Here is a 27,356-nt window from a genome sequence, read left to right on the forward strand (position 1 = left end):
GTGACATCCTGTTAAAGACATTAACATCTGTGATGACGTTTATACCAATATCATGTGAAATCCTGTTAAAGACATTAACATCTGTGATGACGTTATATCAATATCATGTGACATCCTGTTAAAGACATTGACATCTGTAATGACGTTATACAAATATCATGTGAAATCCTTGTCAAGACATCAACATCTGTGATGACGTTATACCAATATCATGTGACATCCTGTTAAAGACATTAACATCTGTGATGACGTTAAACCAATATCATGTGAAATCCTGTTAAAGACATAAACATCATATCTGTGATGACGTTTACCAATATCATGTAAAATCCTGTTAAAGACATTGACATCTTTGATGACGTTATACCAATATCATGTGACATCCTGTTAAAGACATCAACATCTGTGATGACGTTATACCAATATCATGTGACATCCTGTTCAAGACATCAACATCTGTGATAGCGTTATACCAATATCATGTGAAATCCTTGTAAAGACATCAACACCTGTTATGACGTTATACCAATATCATGTGACATCCTGTTAAAGACATTGACATCTGTGATGATGTTATACCAATATCATGTGAAATCCTGTTAAAGACATTGACATCTGTGATGATGTTATACCAATATCATGTGAAATCCTGATAAAGACATTGACATCTGTGATGATGTTATACCAATATCATGTGAAATCCTGATAAAGACATTAACATCTGTGATGACGTTATACCAATATCATGTGACATCCTGTTAAAGACATTAACATCTGTGATGACGTTATACCAATATCATGTGAAATCCTTGTAAAGACATCAACATCTGTGATGACGTTATACCAATATCATGTAAAATCCTGTTAAAGACATTGATATCTTTGATGACGTTATACCAATATCATGTGAAATCCTGTTAAAGACATTAACATCTGTGATGACGTTATACCAATATCATGTAAAATCCTGTTAAAGACATTGACATCTGTGGTGACGTTATACCAATATCATGTGAAATCCTTGTAAATACATCAACATCTGTGATGACGTTATACCAATATCATGTAAAATCCTGTTAAAGACATTGATATCTTTGATGACGTTATACCAATATCATGTGAAATCCTGTTAAAGACATTAACATCTGTGATGACGTTATACCAATATCATGTGAAATCCTGTTAAAGACATTAACATCTGTGATGACGTTATACCAATATCATGTGAACTCCTGTTTAAGACATTGACATCTGTGATGACGTTATACCAATATCATGTGACATCCTGTTAATGACATTAACATCTGTGATGACGTTATACCAATATCATGTGACATCCTGTTAAAGACATTGACATCTGTGATGACGTTATACCAATATCATGTGGTATCCTGTTAAAGACATTACCATCTGTGATGACGTTAAACCAATATCATGTGAAATCCTGTCAAAGACATTAACATCTGTGATGACGTTATACCAATATCATGTGAAATCTTGTTAAAGACATTGTAATCTGTGATGACGTTATACCAATATCATGTGACATCCTTTTAAAGACATTAACATCTGTGATGACGTTATACCAATATCATGTGAAATCCTTGTAAAGGCATTACCATCTGTGGTGACGTTATACCAATATCATGTGAAATCATGTTAGAGACATTAACATCTGTGATGACGTTATACCAATATCATGTGATATCCTGTTAGAGACATTAACATCTGTGATGACGTTATACCAATATCATGTGAAATCCTTGTAAAGACATTACCATCTGTGGTGACGTTATACCAATATCATGTGAAATCCTGTTAAAGACATTAACATCTGTGATGACGTTATACCAATATCATGTGAAATCCTTGTAAAGACATTAAGTAAAGACATTAACATTTGTGATGACGTTATACCAATAGCATGTGACATCCTGTTAAAGACATTAACATCTGTGATGACGTTATACCAATATCATGTGAAATCCTTGTAAAGACATTACCATCTGTGGTGACGTTATACCAATATCATGTGACATCCTGTTAAAGACATTAACATCTGTGATGACGTTATATCAATATCATGTGACATCCTGTTAAAGACATTGACATCTGTGATGACGTTATACCAATATCATGTGAAATCCTGTTAAAGACATTAACATCTGTGATGACGTTATACCAATATCATGTGAAATCCTTGTAAAGACATTACCATCTGTGATGACGTTATACCAATATCATGTGACATCCTGTTAAAGACATCAACATCTGTGATGACGTTATACCAATATCATGTGAAATCCTGTTTAAGACATTAATATCTGTGATGACGTTATACCAATATCATGTGACATCCTTGTAAAGACATCAACATATGTGATGACGTTATACCAATATCATGTGAAATCCTTGTAAAGACATTGACATCTGTTATGATGTTATACTAATATCAGCCAATATATCCTATATCAGCCAAGGGAAAATTCTGTCATGGGCAGGAGGGGGCGGGGGTGTCTCGTCACTTTCGAAACAAAAATGTACAGATATGAAATGAGGAAGACACAGCAATCTAGAGGATGTAAATTCTTATTGCTAGACGCCAATTAATGTTAAGCCAGTGATGAAATAACCGGAGTCCCACACATAGAACCGCATATCTACACTACAAGTCTTTTCTGTACATCGTGCGTCATGACAAGAAGTAAAATATAACGGGAATGCCGTACATATGTATGTGTCAGTGGGAGTAAGTGCACCGCCGGAGAGCATACTTGCCAGTTTTTGTGTGTTTTTTTTTCACTTTCTGTAGTCTTAAATTTCGGACGCATACCTCACACATGTAAGCAGACGACGCTTTGTTTTGCTGACGTAAGCCCAGTTCAGTCCGCTGATCAACAGAAAATATAAAAATTAATTATTAACTATTAACAGTTTATCGTTAAGCAAACATTTTTTTTATAATTTCAAATCGAAATGGAACGAAATTGTTCCCAAAACGAACAGATTGAACGTCGTGTACCATTTTGAATATTATTGCTAGTGTTAAAGTACAGTATCCTTTATATCTAACATCAGGATTGGATTGGAAAAAGTAAGATATTGTTTTCTGAAAGTATTGCCTAATCTACAAATGTACATCAAATGATTTCAACGGAAACACTTTTGTTAAAGACTGTTTGTGAAACTTATTCTAGTTTGCCATTGTATTGGCAGCTTCACGGTGCCATTTCACTGAAAAATGATGTCGCTGGCACATAGACATAACATCTCTCCGGGTCCGTTATCCTGATACCAGAACTAACCAGTTACACCCCCTACATATCTCCAGGTCCGTTATCCTGATACCAGAACTAACCAGTTACACCCCCTACATATCTCCAGGTCCGTTAACCTGATACAAGAACTAACCAGTTACACCCCCTACATATCTCCAGGTCCGTTATCCTGATACCAGAACTAACCAGTTACCTCCCCTTTATTAGCATTCAATGCTGATCAACGACAGGGATAATCAGAAGTGTTTTAATGACATCTGTATAATAAGTCTCGGGACAAACGGCGAACTCTCACAACAAAAGTAAAACGTGAGAGAGTATCAAGGAACGCAATAAGAAGTATAAAGATACATTTTAGAGTAGGAAATGTTGTTCGTTGTTAAATGGAACATTTAAATATTGTTCCCAAACAAGCATTTTTAAATGCCATTCTTATGATTTTTTTAGAAAGTATTGCTAGTGTTTTTTGTTTGTTTGTTGTTGTTGTTTTTTTTGTTGTTTTTTTCTGAACACGTGCAATATAATTCAAGGAAGCATTTCTATGGTTAAAAACCGAAAGTGAGAAAATGTCGGCAGAAAATATCGAGAATAAAGATAAATTTAAAGCAGATTGGAGAAATGAGTAGGTAATGTTGTTGGTTGTTGGTAGCAGGACGATGCTTAATAAAACTTATAGGCTTTGTTTTATTTCAATGGATTCTTCCCTAGTTCATTATGCTGACACAAAAATAGGTCAGTTTTGTTTTACTGTTGCATCCCGTTCATTACTGAGCCCTGGGCAGCGAGTTTCGGGTATCATTTGATAAACCACTCTCCTGGGAGATAGTTAACAGTCTTATCCACGTGGCAGAATGTCCAACACATAATATCGGGGAATCTACAATCCACGTGGCAGAATGTCCAACACATAATATCGGGGAATCTACAATCCACGTGGCAGAATGTCCAACACATAATATCTGGGAATCTACAATTCATAGTCGTCGGATGAGAAGTTATATTGACCCAAAATCTTTTTGTTGTTAGAAATCAAGTGAACCAATGTTTTAGCATTCATTATATGACTAAGAGTAATTGCTTATTCTTGCTGTCGAATGTCCATGAAGTAAAACTTAGTTTCTTTCATCAGAACCAATAGAACACGGAGACAATGATGTTGATTTACAGCACATTAACGCCAGGTTTGCTCACGTAATAGAAACAACAGCCTCTTTTCACTGTTCGAAATAAAAAAAAAAAAAAAAAAAAAACTCTGTTGAACTGATCCCCTTAAAATAGGTTTTTGGACACAATAGCTGTTCTTCAGAGCATAAGTCGCAAGTCTGTGTCCATATGGTTCCGCGTCAGTGAGTTTTTGGATCGTCATCAACACCTTGTCGTCCAACTGTTGCCACTGAAAGGCTACTACTTCTTACTTCTTGTCGTGTATCGTAAGTACACGTATTTGCTTTTACATATCATTTCAGCTATTTTCATACTTTATACTCATGGTTTTTAATTGCTTCTGAACCCAACTACCTTCCCACTTTCATTTGCTTTTTTTCTCGGTACAGTATCTTTGTAAACCAACAAATCAAATAAATAATAGAAATGTTTTTCAGAACTGTCACTTTCACCGACACTCTTTAAAAGAAAGTACAAATTAAGTTCACCATAAAAAAGGCCTATGATGTTTAAGAAGATTTGTTCAAATGCATATATTTTCCTTTCGAGCCATAAATTACTAGATGGTAAGCCCAGCAGTTGGATGTTTTGATCATCTTTGTACATAGATTTATTTAATACCGATACATGATATGGTTTGGCCGCCGAACATTTAGTCCCTTTTGTCAATGACGAGTTGCAGAAAGGCAGGATAGCTCCGTATTTAACGTTCATCTAAATAGCATATCCAGTGATATTTTACCAGCCTATAAATCCCATATACGCCTATACGCCACATTTGCGTGACACTATTTCCAACTGCCATTTGTATTTCAATGTCAAAGGAGAATTATTGTTTATGCTTCCGGCCAAACAAATGTTCCCATTACGTACTATAGACACTTGTGGACATAACGGCATGTGTTATATGTGATCCACATGAGCTAACTTTGTTCTCCAGAAATTTGAATTTTTAGCTCGTCTTTTCGAAGAAGAGTGAGAGCTTATGTCGTCACTCCGGCGTCGGCGTCGGCGTCGGCGTTGGTTTTTCAAATGTTAAATTTTTGGAGCAAGTGTTGAAAGGCATAGTTATTTATGGTAATTTGTCCCTTGCTGGAGTTAAACTAAAAGATATTTTGAAAATTTTTGAACTTAGAAAATGTTTGCGTTACGTTTTTGGTGCAAGTGTTGAAAGGTATTAATACATCACTTTATAATTGTACCAGGGTGCTGATAATTGGCCCTCTGGAGTTAAACTATCCCCTGCCAGAGTTAAACTAAAAGAGTTTGGGGGAAAAACCAGAATTTTCAAATTTGTGGACTTAGAATTTTTCTGCTTTAATATTTTGGTGCAAGTGTTAAGAGGTTTTAATACATCACTTTATAATTGTACTATGGTGCTGATATTTGGTAATAGAGTCCCTATGGAGTAAGATAATCCCTTCCTGGAGTAAAACTTTTAAAAAATTGGATTTTTTCTTTTTAAATCTGTGTTTTTTATTTTTGTTTTTAAATCTTTGGACTTTGTGTTAAGTTTATGTTGTGAGTGTTGAAAGGCATAGTAATACATGGTATTAGGTTCCCTGTGTGGGTTAAATTATCCCTTGCCGGAGTTAAACTGAAAGATTTTTTGGGGAAAAAACACATATTTTAAATGTTTGTGCAAATGTTGAAAGCTATTAAATTGATATAAAAGCTATTATTAGCTAAATTCTTTTCGCGACTTAGTCATAGAATGCCTACTCTGCCTGTAATTGAAACTATTTCGTGGCGATTAATGTTCAAGAATTTTAAAAGTTCGCGAAATACGCGAAAATTAATCGCACGCGAAAATAAGTTGGTTTATAGTACATATATGTTAGTCCGGTAGGCTAGTGTCGAATACATTTATCTTTTCTTAGAGTACACTCCTAGCTGTCTCTTCCTAAGTTGGCATTTTAGAACGACTTGAGTTAAGTCATCTACCAGATGCTGCAAAGCACATATTCAAACATGCCAGTCGATGAACCCAAGAGATAATAGAAATCTTAAATCTTAAACTGACTTTTTTCTTTTTTTGGGGGGGGGGGGGGGGGGGGGATTTTTTTTATTTTCTTCCATACATATGCATACATGTAGCAATACATAATATTGGTGTATATTTAATTGCAGCAATTACATTTTTTCATATGCTTAATAAAATTCGCTTATCGATACATAAAGTATACCTGAGATGCAGTTTCGTCACAATACATTAAATCTGGCAATTTATTAGAGTGTCGCATAAAATGAATGTGTTCATCACGATTTCATATTATCTCATTGTGTAATGTGGCTGATAGAACATGCTCTTTTATATATATATATTTTTTATTATTGTGTTGCTATAGCTATTTGTGGTATACTTCAGGTAAGGATATTGACATATAAATTCAGAAGAAGATTTTTAATCTTAAACTGACTTGATCAACGATAAGAAAATAAAAATTACTTCAACGCAAAGGGTTTAAGATCTATCCCCACAAAAATATCGTCAATCTAATATATAGAAATGTCAAATGTGTAATGACGCTGAATACTACGCCAGAAGCAAGATTGCTTTATGTTGAAATTCGGTATTTGATTATCATTGGTACTTTAATAAGAATGTAATACTAGTAGCATTTTTTTATACTAATAACATGGACCATGTGATCTTAAATGTACTTATGTGTGGCACATGGTCAGTGTCTTCGAAAACCGGTTATTCATTTTACCATGACAACAAACATGATCACAACTCTATATTGTCAGTTATGTTATCGAATTAACAAAATACAACTGTATTTCTGAAATATTATGCTAAATATTGACTTTCCATGTACATATTCTGCGATAACAGCAGTAAACGCTTAGATATTGCGTTAATCATTTAATTCAAAATGGCGCCGTCATTTTGACGTGAAGTAACGTCACAAAGAGACGACATAATGAATTATGTCACTGATTCCCGCACTTTTTGACCCTATGAATTTTTCGATATTTTTTTTTTTAGCAGAGAAATACAATGAAAACAAAATGTAATGGTTTCCTGCTGTACATAACACATATTTCACATGTAGGACAGAATACTGTATATAGAGGATGTAACATACATGTATATTTCACGAGTATGATAGAGTGCGAAGCACGAGTGAAAAATATCAAAATATTCTGTCATACGAGTGAAATATATGTTATATCAAACTTCACACTCCTGAAAATATCGATATTCTGTCATACTCGTGAAATATATGTTATATTAAACGAGATACCATTCAGTTTTCTTTTTATTGCATTTTATATACTTAAAAACAAAATCAAAAACATCGAAACATTATTTGTATCAAAAAGTGCAGGAATTCATGATGTCATCTCTTTGTGACGTTACTCCGCGTTTACTTGACGGCGCCATTTTGAAAGAACTGATCAACGACGCAATTTAAGCGTTTTCTGCTGTTATCGGAGAATCTGTGTATGAATAGCTAACGTCAAGTTAGTATTTTGTCAAGAACTAGTCTGAATATTTCAGAAATACAGCAAAATAACAAATTTATCTTTCTTCGCTTCGATTGGAAAAATCCGCAAGTTTCAATGAGGTGAATACAAAGGTTCGCTCTAATTAGTCAAAAACGAAAAACTTATATTTCCACTGCAAAATCTTTTATTTTCACTACTCATCGCTGCAGTGGAACTAAAAGTTTTATTAATTTGATAAATTTCTGGCAAAAATGCAATAAGTCATTTTTTTTCACTTCGAGCTTCGCACGTGTGAAAATATAAATATTCTGTCATATTGGTTAAATAAATGTTATATTCAACGGAAAACCATTCAATATCCTCTATATATGAAACAAACGCAGGCTTGTCAGTATTACCACTGACTACAGAAAATGTGATGTTTTGAAAAACAGTTCCTTAGTTACAACTTCCTCATTACGTTAGAGGTCAAATGGCAGGAGTCAAATGTGCAAAGTTCCGAGTGTTCAAAACGAGGTTCAACACGATTAGATGGTCACCATGGTAAGAACCTAGATATCTGCTCTTAAAAATAGGAATGGGATAATTTGAAATATATATCTTCTTGGTAAATTGAATTCAAAATATTCGCATTAACTGTATCATATATTCAAATGTGGAGGAAAAATGACAATAATTGTTGAAGTTTTACAAAATCACAGAAATACCAACGAATAAACAAAACCTTAATGAGATATGAAACACTTATCTAATGCTTCCTCCCGAGAAAAGGATTTCCAATCAGACCTACATTTGAGTACATATCAACATAAAGTTCTGCAGGTAAAGGACTCTTACCACTAAGTCAGCCAATCAGCTGATGTGTCCCCCTGAACCAAGTCCTCATAGAAAATATTTTGTAGGTTTGCAGCTGTTTTCTTGAGTAAATAACATATGAAATGGGTACTTTCTATATATGAAAATAAAGAGTATGGTCCTGAGATTTGGAAAAGAAAATCATAAATATACACTCCTACTGAAAATAGAATGACGTAGAATTCGAGGTGTAAAAAGGCGGGAATTCCCCAGGCGGGAGTTCCCAGTGCAGTGTAAATGTCAGGTTTACTGTCTTCCGACTACCCGTGTGCTTATTTGCCATTAAACCTTTACAATAACAACATTTATCAGATAGAAAAAAACGTCAAACTTTAATTTGATATGAATTTCACATCATTTGAACTTCAAACGAGCGAATGAAGAGATTGAGTCATTAGTAATAACATAGTAAAATATTTAGTTGTGTGTACCCTAAAGCTTTGCAACTAAATTTAATCCCTGACCGTGTCTAAATCAAAATCTCTATAAGGGGAAATACGAATAGAAACTGACACAGAAACCTTTGACAAAATAAAGATGTCTACTTAATGCTAGAAGAGTAGACATTCATCTTCCAAGCTATAATTGAGGACTATATAAGGGACTCTGGAGGGAAGTTGTAAACAAAGGTGGATTTATTAAAGTCAATAGTTATGCAGAATACCCCCAGGCCACCTGCTAAACGAGAAATTCCAGTAAATGTGTAATTCTACCTGCCCTAGAATCACCTATACACAATCATGTGATAAGAGCACAGTGTATGTGTGTATGGAGGGTCTGCGAGGGTGTTTGTGTGTGTGTTTGTATGCAGTCAAGCCTGAACTATTTCCCCATACGATCGACAGACGTGCCGGTCTTCCTGTTTCTGTCATCAGTCTGATTGGATAGGTAAGTAAGTTACACTTAAATATTATCAGTATATTAAGAAACCTGGCCATCAAAAGCTGGACTGTACGGTCTTTTGTTCTAAAATATTGTAGTGTCGTGAACCTGTCAGACTTTCTCCTCGCCGACAGTCAAATATAACCTATATCTGCCGTCATCTCTTCAAACTCTTCAAACATCACCTCAAAATCAAACATCATTTCAAAATCGAAAATCTCCATACCATGGTAGGTATAACTATAGAGATGTTAATCAGAGACTATATAGGTCAGGACAACATTACTTACCAGTTATAGACTACCTCATCTCGGTAACAAAGTTAACGTTTTCTAATTTATCAGGAATAAGATATCGGTTTTAAGGAAGTTTTGCTGGCTGCCTTTTACAGCACATTATCTCGCGATAACCCGACGTATGTCACGGCGTGTAACAGATGCAGCTCCACTCATGCGTGTTAAATGATACAAGTGAATATTGCCCTCCGACCGGAGCAGCTTGGTGTGTAGGAGTTTACGGCTATGTTAAATCATCCAAACGTATATAACCGTGTGTCCTTTTATCTGCTGTGTATCCTATCGGCAGTGTTATCTGGCAACGATACAAATGTACGTACGTTTAATGGCATGTATCACCCGTTATAGGTATTTTAACATTGAAAGTCATTTTTTAAAAACATTACATACGGTATGTCGCGTAACGAAGGATCGTAAAAATCACATACGTGATACTAAATATTGGATGACAATTATAAATTGTCAGTTGGTCTCTGGTTAAGGGCAAAACTTAACAATGATTTCGTTATGATAATTTTTCATCGCAACCATTGTAAAGATTGATGTATGTCGCCCTACTAATATATTCATTCGGGTTACCCTCGGGTGTATTTTGTAAAAGAAAAAACCCAAGCAGTTCCGGATGCTATCGGTTATCATGATATTATTATGTCCTCTTATATTTATGGAACCCTTCAGAGAAGAGGTAAACAATAGAATTCGTATTATCACTAATTGCAGTGTTCTCTGTCGCATTCGTTTTAACAAAAACAAAAGAGAAACAAACATCACTGTCACCGACAAGTTCATGTAACGTTGCGGAAGTGAACTGTACATTGAGAGATGTCATATGATATGCCGTGTCTGTGGAGAGAATGAGAAATAGACTTTCAAACACCTGAGTCAAAGAAAGACGTTTAGCGCTTCTTAGGCATTGTGCGCTATCTGTGTCGATACATGTAAGACCTGTATACCAAGACTGCAACCCTTAGGCAGTTGTTGTATTAGGGAAATGGATCTTTATGGGATTAAAGCGGTGAGGAATCCTTTGAGGAATCGAGAGACATTCTAACTGGAGACGGACATTGATTTTGACGGGACGCATGTTCGTTTGACATGATGTCTGTCTCTGAGGACTGTCTTGTTGTTCATGTACATGTTGAATTTGATTTTAACATATTTTATTGTATCTTAATATATACATGGGAATTGGGCACAAGTTATCAAACTTATACTAAGCCCTTTCCCTATATAATTTTACATACATATAATACATTTATTTTACAAGATGACATATATTTACATATGAGAGAGAGAGAGAGAGAGAGAGAGAGAGAGAGAGAGAGAGAGAGAGAGAGAGAGAGAGAGAGAGAGTTATAATGAAGATATAATTTAAAAAAAAAATCATTATGACTATAGATTATCAAATGAATAAACAATTCAAGTAAACTATTCCAATAAACTATACATGTTGAATGTTACTGCCCCATTACATACCGGATTATAATCTAAGGTTTGTAGACAAAACTTTATTATATAAATACTGGTTTTCGTAGTTTTGAACGATTCCTAAAAAGCTGTGACGAGGGAAGATGATCGTTGTGATGATCATGATTTGTTGATGGCAGATCATGGGAGATCTCGGGATTCAAATTGATGTTGATTTTGACGTAATTATTGAGACTGTTTACATTCTTGTTTCCTGACAATGATGGTGATTGAATATCTGCCAATATTTGTCAGAAAGATTAAGAAAGCAGAGGAGATATTTTACAATATTGGATAAACATTTAGAATTCTGAATGAATGGAGATAAATGTTTTGTTTTGGTAGTTCCGTCATGGGCGATGTCTTCACTCCGAATACTGTGCTCTGATTGGTCAAAAAACGAGTGAAAATATCAACACTGTCGTATCACCTAAATTTTCACCATAAAACCTTATAATTCACTGCGAAAACGTAATAAAAAGGGATAACAGCTAACACACCATGATATTAAATTTAGATATAAAAAAATATTTTGAAACATTCAATGTAATAATACCGGTACATATTGGTTGCTGCTGCGAAGAAAGGCACAGAAAGGGATTGAGTAAAATTACAACATCATTTACGACTTTCAGCGTCAGTGTCAGTCTGTTAGACAAAAAACAAAGATAGGTTAAACGGAAACGCCACCATGAATTGGTAGTGAATATTACGAATATTAAATCGAGTGGGGGTCGTCTCCCTTCAACCATTTCTCTGTAGCTCACTTCAAGTCCTCTTTTGAAAATGACTAATTACAATATGTTGTATGATGTATAGTCTGTTTCGTTATCTTTTGTTCATTGTGGTGATGAAGTATCTTTGACCTACTTTCATTTTCGGTAGACATGTAAACTGCCACACTCAGTAGCTCCAATACTACATTGTAGACGGCTAGTTTTTTTTCTATCTTATTTTCTTACACATATAAATGTGTGGTTCTACGGTAACGCAATACGTTGTTTTCTGAAAAGGTGGTGCGCGTGTTTGCCCATTATGATTTATTATCAATCCAAACGTGTCATTTTATAGAAATAGTTGTGTTCCCAGAGAGAAATATACTGCCTTCTTTTAAATGTCCTTATAATTTCCCCAGGATTGAACTTAAATTGAATGTGCATGTTTTTATAACATTTACCAGAAAAGCTTAATTTATGTGATTTTTTGCTTTTTACTTTCAAACCACAATTAAGATATATCCGTATATCCACGCATGTTCACCAAATTTCATATTATTGTAAATTTACATGTATTGCATTTTGTAGTCTATCTCTGTATACCTGTATAGGTGTGGAGATAATAAATGAATTTGAATTTGAATTTGTAATTGGCCCTATACAGCTATACTCCAGTCGCTACCCATTATAATGTACATCCCCTAATTACATTGCTGTCTCGACTTCATACAATGTACCTGTACGGTTAGTGCAAGATGTTACCGGTCGGCCAGCATACCGTATTATGCAACGAGACATTTTAAAATTCTTTTGTTAATCGTCAAGTAGATATTTCCAGGGTCATTAAACCTTTTATTATCTTCTTAATTATTTCTTCGTAATATGTTTACAACTTAACGGGACAAATTTTCTTAAATTACCCAACTCTTTCGTATTACCAGACGTTATTTTTCCCACGATGTCTGCTCTTGGCGGGGTATCAGCCTTTGTCACCGTGATATTTTATTTTTAACAAATAATGCATGAATGGTACTTTATACCATATAGATCGGACAGAGTTATCGACGATAATACAGTCGATTTGTTCAATTCAATTTATTGCCTTGCGGCACATGAGTACATGTTACATATGTTACATCAAACATGATTCCGATCTTATAAACGGGCTTAGCTTCCACCTTTCGGCCTCGGCCTTAAGCTTTCAGCTGACGATATATATGAGCTCAACCTTTCGGCCTCGGCCTTTCAGCTGACGATATATGGGCTCAACCTTTCGGCCTCGGCCTTTCAGCTAACGATAATTGAGGATATTATTAACAAATTAAGCGTCCGCCTTTCGACCTTTCAGCTGATGATAAATGGGGATATTATTAACAAGTTAAGCGCCCGCTTTTCGGCTCTTCAGCTGACGATAAATGAGGATGCGAAACACCACGATAAAAGTGGAGTACGATTTAAAGAAAAACACTTCTTATCATATTTGCTGTAGAAATTTTGCTTTCCTTGTTATTATTGACCCATAATGATTATGAAAATCAAAACGTTGAAGTTTTTTTTTCAATAGGATATTTAACATGTATATATCGGCTTCTTAATTCGTTTTAAATGTTACATTGAGTCCGTCCTTACACTAGAACCAATACCTCTTTTAATGTGAGTGCTATTGGGGACGCCAAGGGATATTTATTTTGATTATATATAACGTCCACTCCGATTTTCGCACCCAAGTTAAGAACATTTTCAAAATGATATGTATAAAAACGTTTAAATTATTAAGAAAAAAACAGACAGACTGGAGATGATCAAAAATAAGTTGAACAATCGTATCGACGGTAACCCTCGTTCCTTACGCTCAACGGTAACCTACGGTCCTAATGTGTAGTAATAGTCGCATACCTGTGTGTCTTTAGTAATAATTACAAACCCGTGTGTCTAATTTACACCCAGTAGTTTTTGTTTATTTTTTCTCTATTTCTTGTCAATGTTACACGTGTTGAAGAGAACATTGTACATTTAGTATCCATGTGAGGTCCTTACTGGAGTAAGCTCAAATTTTGATTTGAAATTCGTCCTTGTTTGTATAAAAACTTTGATTTTTAAACGTGACAGACAAAAATGTAACCCCCGCCGTCAAGTAATCACCTTTCACCACATTTCAGTAGAAATTATATACAAATATTTGGTGAAGGAGTTTGTCAGCAATTTGAATTAAAGTGTTTACTTCGTAGCACATGTACACACACGTTTCCACGGTATACGTACACGTGTTGGAAGTAATGTTAGTTTACATCTATAATGTTGTTAAATTGTTTATCTTTTTACTAATCAATGTCTCTATTGGGTACGTGTCACTCCGTGAATACACTTACCTGTGTTTAAATGAAATATCCGCGGTAAAATCTGTATGCGTTGAAATAAGTACCGGTATCATCAATTCCATGCTAGACATTTTGTCACAACCGTAACCATGCACGGATATCACTTCATAAATATAGAGACATTTTGTATTTTCTTTTTAGATTTCACGTGTTGGACACTGTATAAACACTGTATATAAACATCGTAGGTAAACCCGTCACTCGCACCAAGTGATATACTTGTTAATCGTCGACCTCTTGAGTCTAAAGATAATATTGACCCAAATCATATAGATGGTCACAAAGCTGTTCTATACTCAAGTATATTTATATAGATGCATTTTTGTTTGCTCATCTATCAATAAGATTGCTTTTCGTATTTATAAGGTAATCAGTGTACACAAACTCAGTGATTTAACACTGAGAACGTCAGCTGCTTTCATGCACGGTGGGTGGGGGACACGAGGGAGACGGGGAAACATACAGACCCTACCAAAGTTGTCATATACAGGGGGAGACATACATACCCTACCAAAGTTGTCACATACAGGGGGAGACACACATACCCTACCAAAGTTGTCACATACAGGGGGAGACACACAGACCCTAACAAAGTTGTCACACACAGGGGGACACACACAGACCTTACTAAAGCTGTCGTTCACAGGGAGATGCACACACACCCTACCAAAGCTGTCACACACAGGGGAAGACAAACAGACCCTACCAAAGCTGTCACACACAGGGACACACAGACCCTACCAAAGCTGTCATACACAGGGGGAGACTCACAGACCCTACCAAAGCTGTCACACACAGGGACACACAGACCCTACCAAAGTTGTCACACACAGGGGGAGACACACAGACCCTACCAAAGTTGTCACACACGGGGGGAGACACACAGACCCTACCAAATCTGTCACACACAGGGGAGACACACAGACCCTACCAAATCTGTCACACACAGGGGAGACACACAGACCCAACCAAAGCTTTTAAAAACAAGGGGAGACACACACACCCTACCAAAGCTGTCACACACAGGGGGAGACACACAGACCCTACCAAAGCTGTCACACACAGGGGGAAACACACAGACCCTACCAAAGTTGTCAAAACAAGGGGAGACACACAGACCCTACCAAAGCTGTCACACACAGGGGGAAACACACAGACCCTACCAAAGTTGTCACACACAGGGGGAGACACACAGACCCTACTAAAGCTGTCATACACAGGGGGAAACACACAGACCCTACCAAAGTTGTCACACACAGGGGGAGACACACAGACCCTACCAAAGCTGTCACACACAGGGGGAAACACACAGACCCTACCAAAGCTGTCACACACAGGGGGAGACACACAGACCCTACCAAAGCTTTCAAAAACAAGGGGAGACACACAGACCCTACCAAAGTTGTCACATACAGGGGGAGACACACAGACCCTACCAAAGTTGTCAAAACAAGGGGAGACACACAGACCCTACCAAAGTTGTCAAAACAAGGGGAGACACACAGACCCTACCAAAGCGGTCATACACAGGGGGAGACACACAGACCCTACCAAAGCTGTCACACACATGGGGAGACATACAGACACTACCAAAGCTGTCACACACAGGGGAGACAAACAGACCCTACAAAAGCTGTCACACACAGAGGAGACACACAGACCCTACCAAAGCTGTCACACACAGGGGAGACAAACAGACCCTACCAAAGCTGTCACACACAGGGGGAGACACACAGACCCTACCAAAGCTGTCACACACAGGGGGAGACACACAGACCCTACCAAAGCTGTCACACACAGGAGGAGACTAATAGAATATTTCCCTGCCTTGGGTGTGTGCCAAGAAATCTCAACCCGAAAACAAGGCTTTCATACACAGGGAAAAACACACAGACCTTACTAAAGCTGTCGTTCACAGGGGGATGCACACACACCCTACCATAGCTGTCACACACAGGGGAAGACACACAGACCCTACCAAAGCTGTCACACACAGGGGGAGACACACAGACCCTACCAAAGCTGTCACACACAGGGGGAGACTCACAGACCCTACCAAAGTTGTCACATACAGGGGGAGACACACAGACCCTACCAAAGCTGTCACACACGGGGGGGGGGGGGGGGGGGGGGGGGGGGGGGGGGGGTCTACACAGACCCTACAAAAGCTGTCACACACAGGGGGAAACACACAGACCCTACCAAAGTTGTCACATACAGGGGGAGACACACAGACCCTACCAAAGCTGTCACACACAGGGGTAAACACACAGACCCTACCAAAGATGTCACATACAGGGGGATACACAGACCCTACCAAAGCTGTCATACACAGGGGTAAACACACAGACCCTACCAAAGCTGTCACACACAGGGGGAGACACACAGACCCTACCAAAGCTGTCACACACAGGGGTAAACACACAGACCCTACCAAAGATGTCACATACAGGGGGATACACAGACCCTACCAAAGCTGTCATACACAAGGGGGAGACACAATGACCCTACCAACGCTGTCATACACAGGGGGAAACACACAGACCCTACCAAAGCTGTCATACACAGGGGAGACACACAGACCCTACCAAAGCTGTCACACACAGGGATACACACAGACCCTACCAAAGCTGTCACACAGAGGAGACACACAGACCCTACCAAAGCTGTCACACACAGGGATACACACAGACCCTACCAAAGCTGTCATACACAGGGGGAAACACACAGACCCTACCAAAGCTGTCATACACAGGGGAGACACACAGACCCTACCAAAGCTGTCACACACAGGGATACACACAGACCCTACCAAAGCTGTCACACAGAGGAGACACACAGACCCTACCAAAGCTGTCACACACAGGAGGAGACTAATTGAATCTTTCCCTGCCTTGGGGGTGTGCCAAGAAATCTCAACCCGGGGGGGGGGGGGGGGGGGGGGGGGGGATTCATGAACGTCCTACCCCAGCTTGCCGGGGTTTGGACATTCATAAATTTCCCCGAGGGTTGAGATTTCTTTGTCATACTCCCTAGGTAGGGAATGATTATTTTTCTCTCACCACTTCACATTTATGCATATCAAATCGATGGTGAATGCAGGTTTATATACAAATTCATATGGTCGGCTCATTAATATCCTCATTTGAAGAAATAACTATCACATCCCCAAAATATCATTACACCAGAAAACATAGGTCTAAAATCAATTCACAATACTTATTCAAACAGACACTGAAATAAGGTATCAATGATACTATTCTGATGTTAACAACAGTACATCTTGTCATTTCATAAAGCTCTGTGTCTCATAAACTGAACAAAATAACATTTCAGTGCTTGTAAAATGATTATATATCATTTTATTGTATTTGTATCCTCTGTGTCTTGATAAAGGGGCGGATTGCCTCGAACATTTGACATTTTCATTGTCCACACTGTTAGAATTACTACTTTGCCCCTGGTATCTACTTTGTATAATGGCCTCTTGTCCATGCTGTAAAGGTGACTGAGTAAATAAAATCAATCTGCAATACATACACATTATACAGCTGCTCGACTCAAATGCTACAAGAGTTAATGATCGTTTTCCTTTATATGTCTCGTCAACATGGTGAGAATGATATTTCAGTCGGCGATATTAAAGCGATACCGGACGTTTGGGTGGACAGCGAGAGATTAAAAAAATATTGTCGGTTCTTACAAGAATTATTAAACAAGTCTTTACGTGATACAAAATGATAAAATACATTCAGTCACTGCATTTTCTATAGTTACTCATTTAAGTTTGATTCGAATTGTTTGTTTACGTTAAGCTCACGTTCGCTTTCATTCCCCTTGCGGTTCATATCGCTGTAACCTGAAATGGAACCTACCGGGTTAGGTGGGTTAACATATATAGTGAAACCACAGCGCTTATACAAATATATTTCGTAATTTGACAATGGCGAGAGACTATGTCGTTAGAATTCCCCAGTCATGCCACTGGAGCCTCTCAAATATATGTATCAACTTCTGGGAAATCACTGATAGCTTATCACAGTGTTATAGACGTACTATCGAATCTAACGTAATGCCATCAAAGTTAGTGTCTAGAACGCCTAATGCGATGTTCTGTGAAAGTGTTGTTAGTGGACCACATTTCGTGATTATTTGACTGCCCTGCAGGTACGGCGCAATAACTATACCTGCTGTTCCCATTGTATGATCGTAAGGGGCGACTAAATTTGGGATCATATCTTTCTGAACAACTTTCTTCTTCATTATGTCTCGCTTGACAATGCCTCACGTTTGGGCTTCAGTTAAGTGTTTGCCCCTGTGAGGATTGCTTTGGGTTCTGTCCCCTGGCCGAGACATACCAGAGTCTTTACAAATATTAGTTGATACTCCTGCTTAGCGCTCAGCATTTCGGGAGTGAGACGACTGGTTTGCCTGTTGTCAGTATAATGTGACTTGGTGAGGTGTCCTGCTGGATGTCTTCAGCAGTATGCTTCAGTGTGATAGCACTATAAATCGGCAAAAATTCCGGACTGTCACAAGGAGACTTAATACCAACATCGCAGCCTCCCAAAACACATAAGCACTAACCATACGCATGCAAATCGCACGCACGGGATACCGTCTTTAAATGACCTCAGCTGTTGATAGGACGTTAGTCAAATAAAAACAAACCAAATCTGTGGCTTCCGTAACTAATGATCTTTTAGCAAACCTCTAAATTATCCCAAGAATGTGTAACGTAGAAGGCATGAAGGTTGAAAATTATTGGTACTGGAAAAAACTGAAGCAATTTTGCATTTTTTTACAATCGTAGCTACAGTTTCTGAAAGTTTCGTGTTTTAAAACCGTAAATATACATTTCTAGAGAATGTAATTTACATTACAGACTCGGGCATTGCTATATCTTAAATCCATTTCACTAGTTAGAAGAAGACATCGCTGTTTAATGATTAATGCAATCTACAGTTATATTGGCTTTAAGACAAATAAGACTCCAACTCTACCAGTGTGGGAAATTTCATTCCTCGGTAATATTTGACCTTCTTGGCCTACTTAGTATCAATATAACAACGAGTCATAAAATGCCACGGGAAACAGTTAAGCCCCATCTCCATCGCTACTCGTCGCCTGTAGGTGCATAACAAACACAATAAATATATCTATTAATAGGTTCACCTAAACTTGTATCTATAAGTTCAGTTTATTTATCGATACATGATTTATAAAGATCCTCTTCACACGGTAACATTGAGAAATTTAATACCGTGACGTTACACGGCTCAGTACATGTACAGTTGAAACAGTTGTTGGATCGGTTATACATATATATATGATTTGGAATATGTTCAAAATTTTGATATTGATTTTATTAAGTTAAAGGTAACTGCTATTTTCCTACAGGAATGTATAACTTTGATAAATAATTTATCTAAAGGATATTTATATAAATATCTTATCACTTCCTCCAACTATAAACTATATTTGAATAGGCAATTAGACACTAAAATGCAGGGACATATAGCAAAGATTATACTTTGTATACTTTGCAATGATATTGAGGGCGAATTCCACTTTTAAATCAAATGTAATGTTTAAAACCGTTTTATGTAAGAAAAAAATGAAAGTATGTTCAATCTAGTTTAGATAGTGAACACACAAAATTTGAAAGAAGAAAACAATCTAGGTAAATGTATTGGTCAGCTATGAACAGAGGAAAGTTGTTGGCAGCTTAAGACCGGAATTGTATACTCTCTCTCCCTCTCTCTAATTTTCTGTAAAACTTGTGTGAATGAGTGAAATATGATGGCAATCATTTGTAATTTGTATTAATACTCAGTGATTAATTATGATTTAAATGAGATTTTACTGGTGAATGGAAAGTTAATGTGTGTTTGTTTATGTAAATATTGTGTTATATCTTGTGTAATTGTGATAAGTTTATAAAACCTAAAATTCTAGATGTACACAATGTCATGTATTTATGGCGATCCAAGATGCCCATTCACACTCTCCTAACATTAAAATGACCATTGGACTAAACGCTTAACCGGGGAATCCTTGCGACATCAGTATATAAAAATGACTCGCAGCATTTGTTTTTATCGGTAAATTTGTCGCTGAACCGAGAACGAAACTACAACGTACATTAGACATATATCGAATATACGTGAACTTGCCTAATAATGCTTTTGTTTGAACATATTAGCAAAGACGAAGGAAGACAACTTGATGAATCGTGCCCTGTCCGGGGCCTCGAGCTCACGATCTTCGTCACCCAATCGCCTAGCGAGAAATACCCGCAGCTTATACCGCTGCACCACAGCACAATGTATCATATGCACTATGTGTTGGTGATCCGAAGATAAAGATGTGAATTTCCTGTCGTAGTTGTACTCGATGAATATATATATATATTTATTTGAGAGTGTCGGGCTTTAATTAAATAAAGAATCTGAATCTCCGATGCATAACTATAGAGGACTTCCTGGTTTTTAGTGTTTATCTTGTTTATCTTTAAAAGGTTTTACTTACAACTTCCGTGTTGGTTTGTTTTGATGTTGCTAAACGTCCTATCAATAGCTAATGTCATTTAAGGACGGTCTCCCCTGTGTGCGAGATGCATGCGTGAGCTATATGTGTGTGTATTTTTGACTGCGATATTTCTATGTTCGTATCCTTGTGATCGCACGGAAATGATGCCGACTGTATAGTGCTATCTCACTGACGCATACTGCCGAAAATAGCAAACAGGACACCCATCCCGTTATAATTATATTGACAACAGGCAAACTTGTCGTCGCATTCCCAAAATGCTGAGTGCTAAGCAGGAGTAGCAACTATTTTTAAAGACTCTGGAATGTCTTGGTCAGGGGACAAAACCCCAAGCTTCATGCCAAAAGTGAGGTTGTTTCATTGGAGACATTAACACTGGTAAAGCGAAAAGTACCGGCTGTTCTAAAGTCGGACTGTTATTCAGCAAATCACGGAGTGTAGCCGACATGATGACAAATGTGAAAGAAAGCTAAAGTAAGTCATTGAGGTAGTTTCCGCATTTGTTATTAACATTTGACCATTGGTTAGCATGTAGATACCCAAAACTAAATTGAAACCCGTGATATGTTGCTGGGAACAGCAGACGACATGGCAAATTGGACCCGTTTACTTAATTGACTCGCTCTCGAAACGACCACAAGAGTGTCACTTGTTCTATCAACACTTCTACACGTGATAAACACATTGTTGGTTCTAATTACCATTGCATTAATTAGTGGTTAGTAATTTTATCGCCAACGAAAAATTGTTGGTAATAAATCACTTACTACCACACTTCGCTTAGGTGTTATAAATCACTTATTTCTCTGGAGCCGCGGTGGCTTGGTGGTTAAAGTGTCCCGACACTTTATCTCTAGACACTTCACCTCTGGGTTGCGGGTTCGAAACCCACGTGACAAGTGCCTGGTCGGTTACGGTCGAAAGTTTTTTCTCCGGGTACTCCGGCTTTACTCCAACTCCGAAACCAGGCACGTCCTTAAATGACCCTGCCTGTTTATAGGGCGTTAACGAAAATCAACCATCAATCTTTATTGCCAAAAGCAAGGTAGTTAGTTGTATCCCGGCCACGTTACCTCTGGTGAAGATCCGAGATACGTGGTTCGACGCTCCCTACACGTGTCGGTTTGTATTTCTGGGGAAACTAAAACGGGTCGGTCTGTGTTGTCATGGTGGTGTACTTAGGCAAGACGCTTTTCCCTTATCGCTCTGGATGACATGCGACGGACTTCTCGTATGCTTTTCAGTGAGGAAGTCATCAGCTACAAAAAGGAGGCAACGCCTCAAAACCAAGTAAACAAATAAACAAATCAACTATTTATTTGACTAATCAATCTCTTTGGTGTCGACGACCTGCTTCCTTCCTAAAAATGAAACATTTATTTATATTCTGGGTCTTATACAACTGTTATGATTTACGACAAACTAAAATTGAATATTTAACTTGTCAGCATCTTGATATGTCATTATAAAACATATTAAAGCAAAGAAGAAATCTCCAGACTTCAGGTCCAGATCAACGGGTCAAAGATCAATGTCGAAATTGGAATATTTTATTGGTAAGCATTTTGTTTAGACGTTCAAAAATGGCTATTATAAAATAAGAAGTCGCCTAACTGCAAGCTTATGCCACGGGATAAGAGGCCAAAGTCACACTTTGAAATATTTTAGTGGTAAATATTTTCTGATATTTTGAGTCAAAATTGTCTGAAATAAAATGATAGGTGCATGACTGAAAGTGTGAAAGTCATATCATGAATACTTTTGAAATAAAATCTAAAAGAAGATATAGAGTAAAGAAACACAGATAGTCCTTGATCAAAGATCAATGGCACGAGTTCAGGTCACATTTTTTATTTCTTAACTGGTTAATCTTTTCACATAACATTATTAAGTAGAATTGAACGATGAGATGTCACTTGTCCATAGGTCAAGGTCACGTGGATAGAGGGCAATTTCAAATAGGACATTATGTGCCAAAATGATCAAAATGAAGGAACACGCTCACATTATATTTCCTAACTCATAAAAATGTCTAATTAAAGTGAATTGCAAAGTAAAGCACGTCTCATCACGCAACACACAATTAATTATTGCATAGTTTACAGTGTTAATGACTTTAACGTACATGTACGGCCATGTTTATCCGTGTTGCCATAATATGTTAATAGTATATATTTACATTTCCACTGTGTGTTCTCTATATGAAGGTACTAACAAAATTAGCGTTCATTCCTAGGTCTGCCCTGCAGGTAGGGCGTAAGAATTGTACCTGCTGCCCCCATTGCATGATCGTAAGAGGCGACTAAATTTGGGATCTTATCTTTTCTCTTCTTAACAACTTTCTTCTTCCTAATGTCTCCCTTGACAATGCCTCACTTTTGGCCTTTAGTTGAGCGTTCGCCGCTGTGAGGAAGGTTTTGGGTTCTGTCCCCTAGCCGAGACATACCAGAGTCTTTAAAAATGGTAGTTGCTGCTCCTGCTTAGCGCTCAGCATATTAGGAGTGGGACGACTGGTTCGCCCGTTGTCAGTATAATGTGACCGGGTGGGGTGTGCTGCTGGGTGTCTTCGGCAGTATGCTTTAGTGAGGTAGCACTATAAATCGGCAAAAGTTCCGGCCTATCACAAGGAGACATAACACGAACATACAGCAGCCTCCCAAAACACACATACGCACTCACCACACGCATGCATGTCGCACACACGGGAGGCCGTCCTTAAATGACCTTAGATGTTAATAGGACGTTAAACAAAATAAACCAAACCAAACCAATCATTCCTAGGTGAACAATTAACCTGCCGCGTATGAATACATACAGTACATTGTTGACGGTGCCAACGTCAACATTGAGAATGCAGAAGTGTGAATATAAAATCGCGTTTGATTACACATGAAATAATGTTTTATCAACTTTAAAACTTGTTAATAATTGTAAAATTGAAGACAAATTTTCAATATTTTTCTTTCATGATGATTAAATTAATGAATTTGTGTGGAACTATATTTTGTGTACTTGTGTACTTGATTACCTTTCCCGCCAAATTGGAACTATCTGTTACGCTGTTAAATCGATCATTCAGCTGTTTCGTCACTACGTATAACGAACGTAGAATACTGTTTTTTATGATTTTTTTCAAAGATTACGTTGAAAAATAGTTTTGAAATGTAAATATAAGAAATAATTGCTATTTTTTGTTGTTCACTGGTGTATGAACGGCATTTTTTGACAGATATTTCAACATGAGGCGCGTCATTTAAAATATCTGTCAAAAAATGCCGTTCATACACCAGTGAACAACAAAAGATAGCAATTATTTCTTAAATAAAGGATAAGTATATTTTGAGAGTATCTTCCAATTTGGTGCTAACATCACCAGGTTAGTATTTCACAAAATACTGTTATTGGTTATATGTGGATTTTGAGTACTTACATGAGCTCAAAAATTGACATAAATTCATTGAACAATATGTTAAGTCCTAGGTGTTAATCAAGCTCATTAGTCAAATATCAAGTATGACCTTGCATGGCCTTATATGCACACATACAATGTATAACAATCAAACATCAAATTACACGTTACAGTTTCCTAGACACTGATGCCAAGGAAAACAATGTACTTTTTGAAACGTTTCTTCATATCAACTAGAAATATTACATGTTTTGGTTCGTGTCATGTCGATTGAAAATATCAAAACTACTGTTCTTTGTTTTAAGTGATCACGTGTTTTCTGGTAAAATTATGTGTACAATTTAAATGTTTTGGTTTATGTGACACTAGACGCCAATGTCGTAATGGAATTAAACGCGAGGCCACGAGCGAGACAAAATATTGATTTAAATGTACATGTATGTACAGATCCCAGACCGTGACAGTTATTGTATAGATTCACTTCACCTTTGACCATTCAGTACTTTGTTATTGTAGGTGGTTATATTGTGTTAAGTATTCGCCTCCCTGGATTCCCATCAGACCGCGACCACTTCTTTTCAACCATTACTGATACAAAAAATGGTCTGTTTCTGAGCCTTTTAAGGCAAATAAATATATCAATTTCAAATGAAAATATTGTTAGGATTAAACGTGTTGAATACCACGCTTAATTCCTATAACTGGAAAACGCAACCTCATTGTAACTCTAATGTGCGTTCATTTTTACATTTTCTATTTTCACAAACGTCACATGCAACGTACAGGGATTATTTTCGGCCCGATGATCCGTACGTGTATTATATTGTGTGCTGTTTATTTTCCGTTTTCTTTTATACCTGATTATTTCATCGTAGGGAAAGTTTGATGATGATTATTGTGACAAGTCGATGTGTTGTTGAGTAACGGGTATTACAGTGTTTGGATAATATACCTTTTAGCTGAAAACTCCCAAATAACCTAAAATTCTAGTTACACACATGTGTTTATGGCAATTCCAGATACTCATTCATGCTTTCCTAACATTAAAATGTCCGTTGGACTGGACGCTCGACCGATGGAATCCTTGCGACATTTGTGCATTAAAATAACTGCCGCATTTATATTTACCGTGAGATTTGTCACGGAGCCGATAATGAGGCTACAACAACGTACACTACACATAAACTACTTACGCACGTGGCCGTTGTTTACATATCGAGTATACGTGGACTGCCTAATAATGCTTTTAGTTGAACATATTAGGAGAATACTCTCGTAATAATTAGTCAATATTAACAAACATACCGCTGAATACTTAATACAAAACATAGCAATAACGATACAACAAAACATCGATACAGATCAGATCGGTGAAGTTAGCTAACCAGCAATCCAATAGACGTCCGACAAAATCGGAATTCGACTCTATTCCTTTTGCTTCTCTTGCTAAGATCCAACAAATCCCTACTTCTCCTGAGAAAATCCTGGGGTTTTGCCGATTCGAGTCCTTTTTACGTTTCTTTTTGGTAAAATCTGTCTGCGTTTTGGCAGGAACATGCTTTCGGCGTGTTTTTGGGAAATGTCCATATACTTTCATAAATACACCTTCCTTCAATTTTTGATTCACAATAAGTAAGATTTATATTACGTCTGAAATATGTAAATAGGTCAAAATGTATACATTTATGTATATTTCATTAGGTCATCTGACCCGAAGGGTCAGGATGACCTATAGTCATCATGCTTCGTCCGTCGTCGTGCGCCGTGCGCCGTCCGCCGTCTGCCGTGCGCCGTCCGCCGTGCGTAAACTTTTCACATTTCAATCTTCTTCTCAAGTTCCACCAGTGGGATTAAGCTGAAACTTGCCTGATATGATCCTGTGATGGTCCTGACCAAGTGTTGTTATTTTTCAAGTCAGTCCGAAATCCAAGATGGCCGCCATAGCCGCCATTTTGAAAACACATTTTAAACTTCTTCTCAAGTTCCACCAGTGCTGTTGGGCTGAAACTTGCCATAAATGATCCTGAGATGATCCCGACCAAGTGTTGTTATTTTTCGGGTCGGTCCGAAATCCAAGATGGCCGCCATAACCGCCATCTTGAAAAACACATTTTAAACTTCTTCTCAAGTTCCACCAGTGCCATTGAGCTGATAACTTGCCTGAAATGATCCTGAGATGATCCCTGACCAAGTGTTGTTATTTTTCGGGTCGGTCCGAAATCCAAGATGGCCGCCATAGCCGCCATCTTGAAAAACACATTTTAAACTTCTTCTCAAGTTCCACTGGTGCCATTGAGTTGAAACTTGCCTGAAATGATCCTGATATAATCCTGACCAAGTGTTGTTATTTTTCGGGTCGGTCCGAAATCCAAGATGGCCGCCATAGCCGTCATTTTGAAAACACATTTTAAACTTCTTCTCAAGTTCCACCAGTGCTGTTGGGCTGAAACTTACCAGAAATAATCCTGACATGATCCCGACCAAGTGTTGTTATTTTTTGGGTCGCTCCGAAATCCAAGATGGCCGCCATAGCCGCCATCTTGAAAAACACATTTTAAACTTCTTCTCAAGTTCCACCAGTGCCATTGAGCTGAAACTTGCCTGAAATGATCCTGAGATGATCCTGACCAAGTGTTGTTATTTTTCGGGTCGGTCCAAAATCCAAGATGGCCGCCATAGCCGCCATCTTGAAAAACACATTTTAAACTTCTTCTCAAGTTCCACCAGTGCTATTGAGCTGAAACTTGCCTGAAATGATCCTGATATGATCATGACCAAGTGTTGTTATTTTTCGGGTCGGTCCGAAATCAAAGATGGCCGCCAAAGCCGCCATTTTGAAAACACATTTTAAACTTCTTCTCAAGTTCCACTAGTACTGTTGGGCTGATACTTGCCAGAAATAA

At 37.6% G+C, this 27,356-nt stretch overlaps 1 protein-coding gene across 2 annotated transcripts in view; it reads left to right on the forward strand.

The window, feature by feature from the left end:
- Positions 1 to 27,356, forward strand: part of LOC117342078 (beta-1,3-galactosyltransferase brn-like) — a 91,746-nt gene that overhangs the window by 30,792 nt on the left and 33,598 nt on the right. The window contains exon 1 of one of the 2 annotated variants that reach the window (XM_033904054.1): positions 9,555 to 9,641. The exons of the other annotated variant lie outside the window; for it this stretch is intronic. The gene's annotated coding sequence lies outside the window, so the exon portion shown is untranslated. Of the gene's footprint in view, positions 1 to 9,554; positions 9,642 to 27,356 lie in introns of those variants that run through there. 2 annotated transcript variants of the gene reach the window in all.

This window comes from Pecten maximus, chromosome 14, assembly GCF_902652985.1.
Source record: "Pecten maximus chromosome 14, xPecMax1.1, whole genome shotgun sequence".
Classification (NCBI taxonomy): domain Eukaryota; kingdom Metazoa; phylum Mollusca; class Bivalvia; order Pectinida; family Pectinidae; genus Pecten; species Pecten maximus.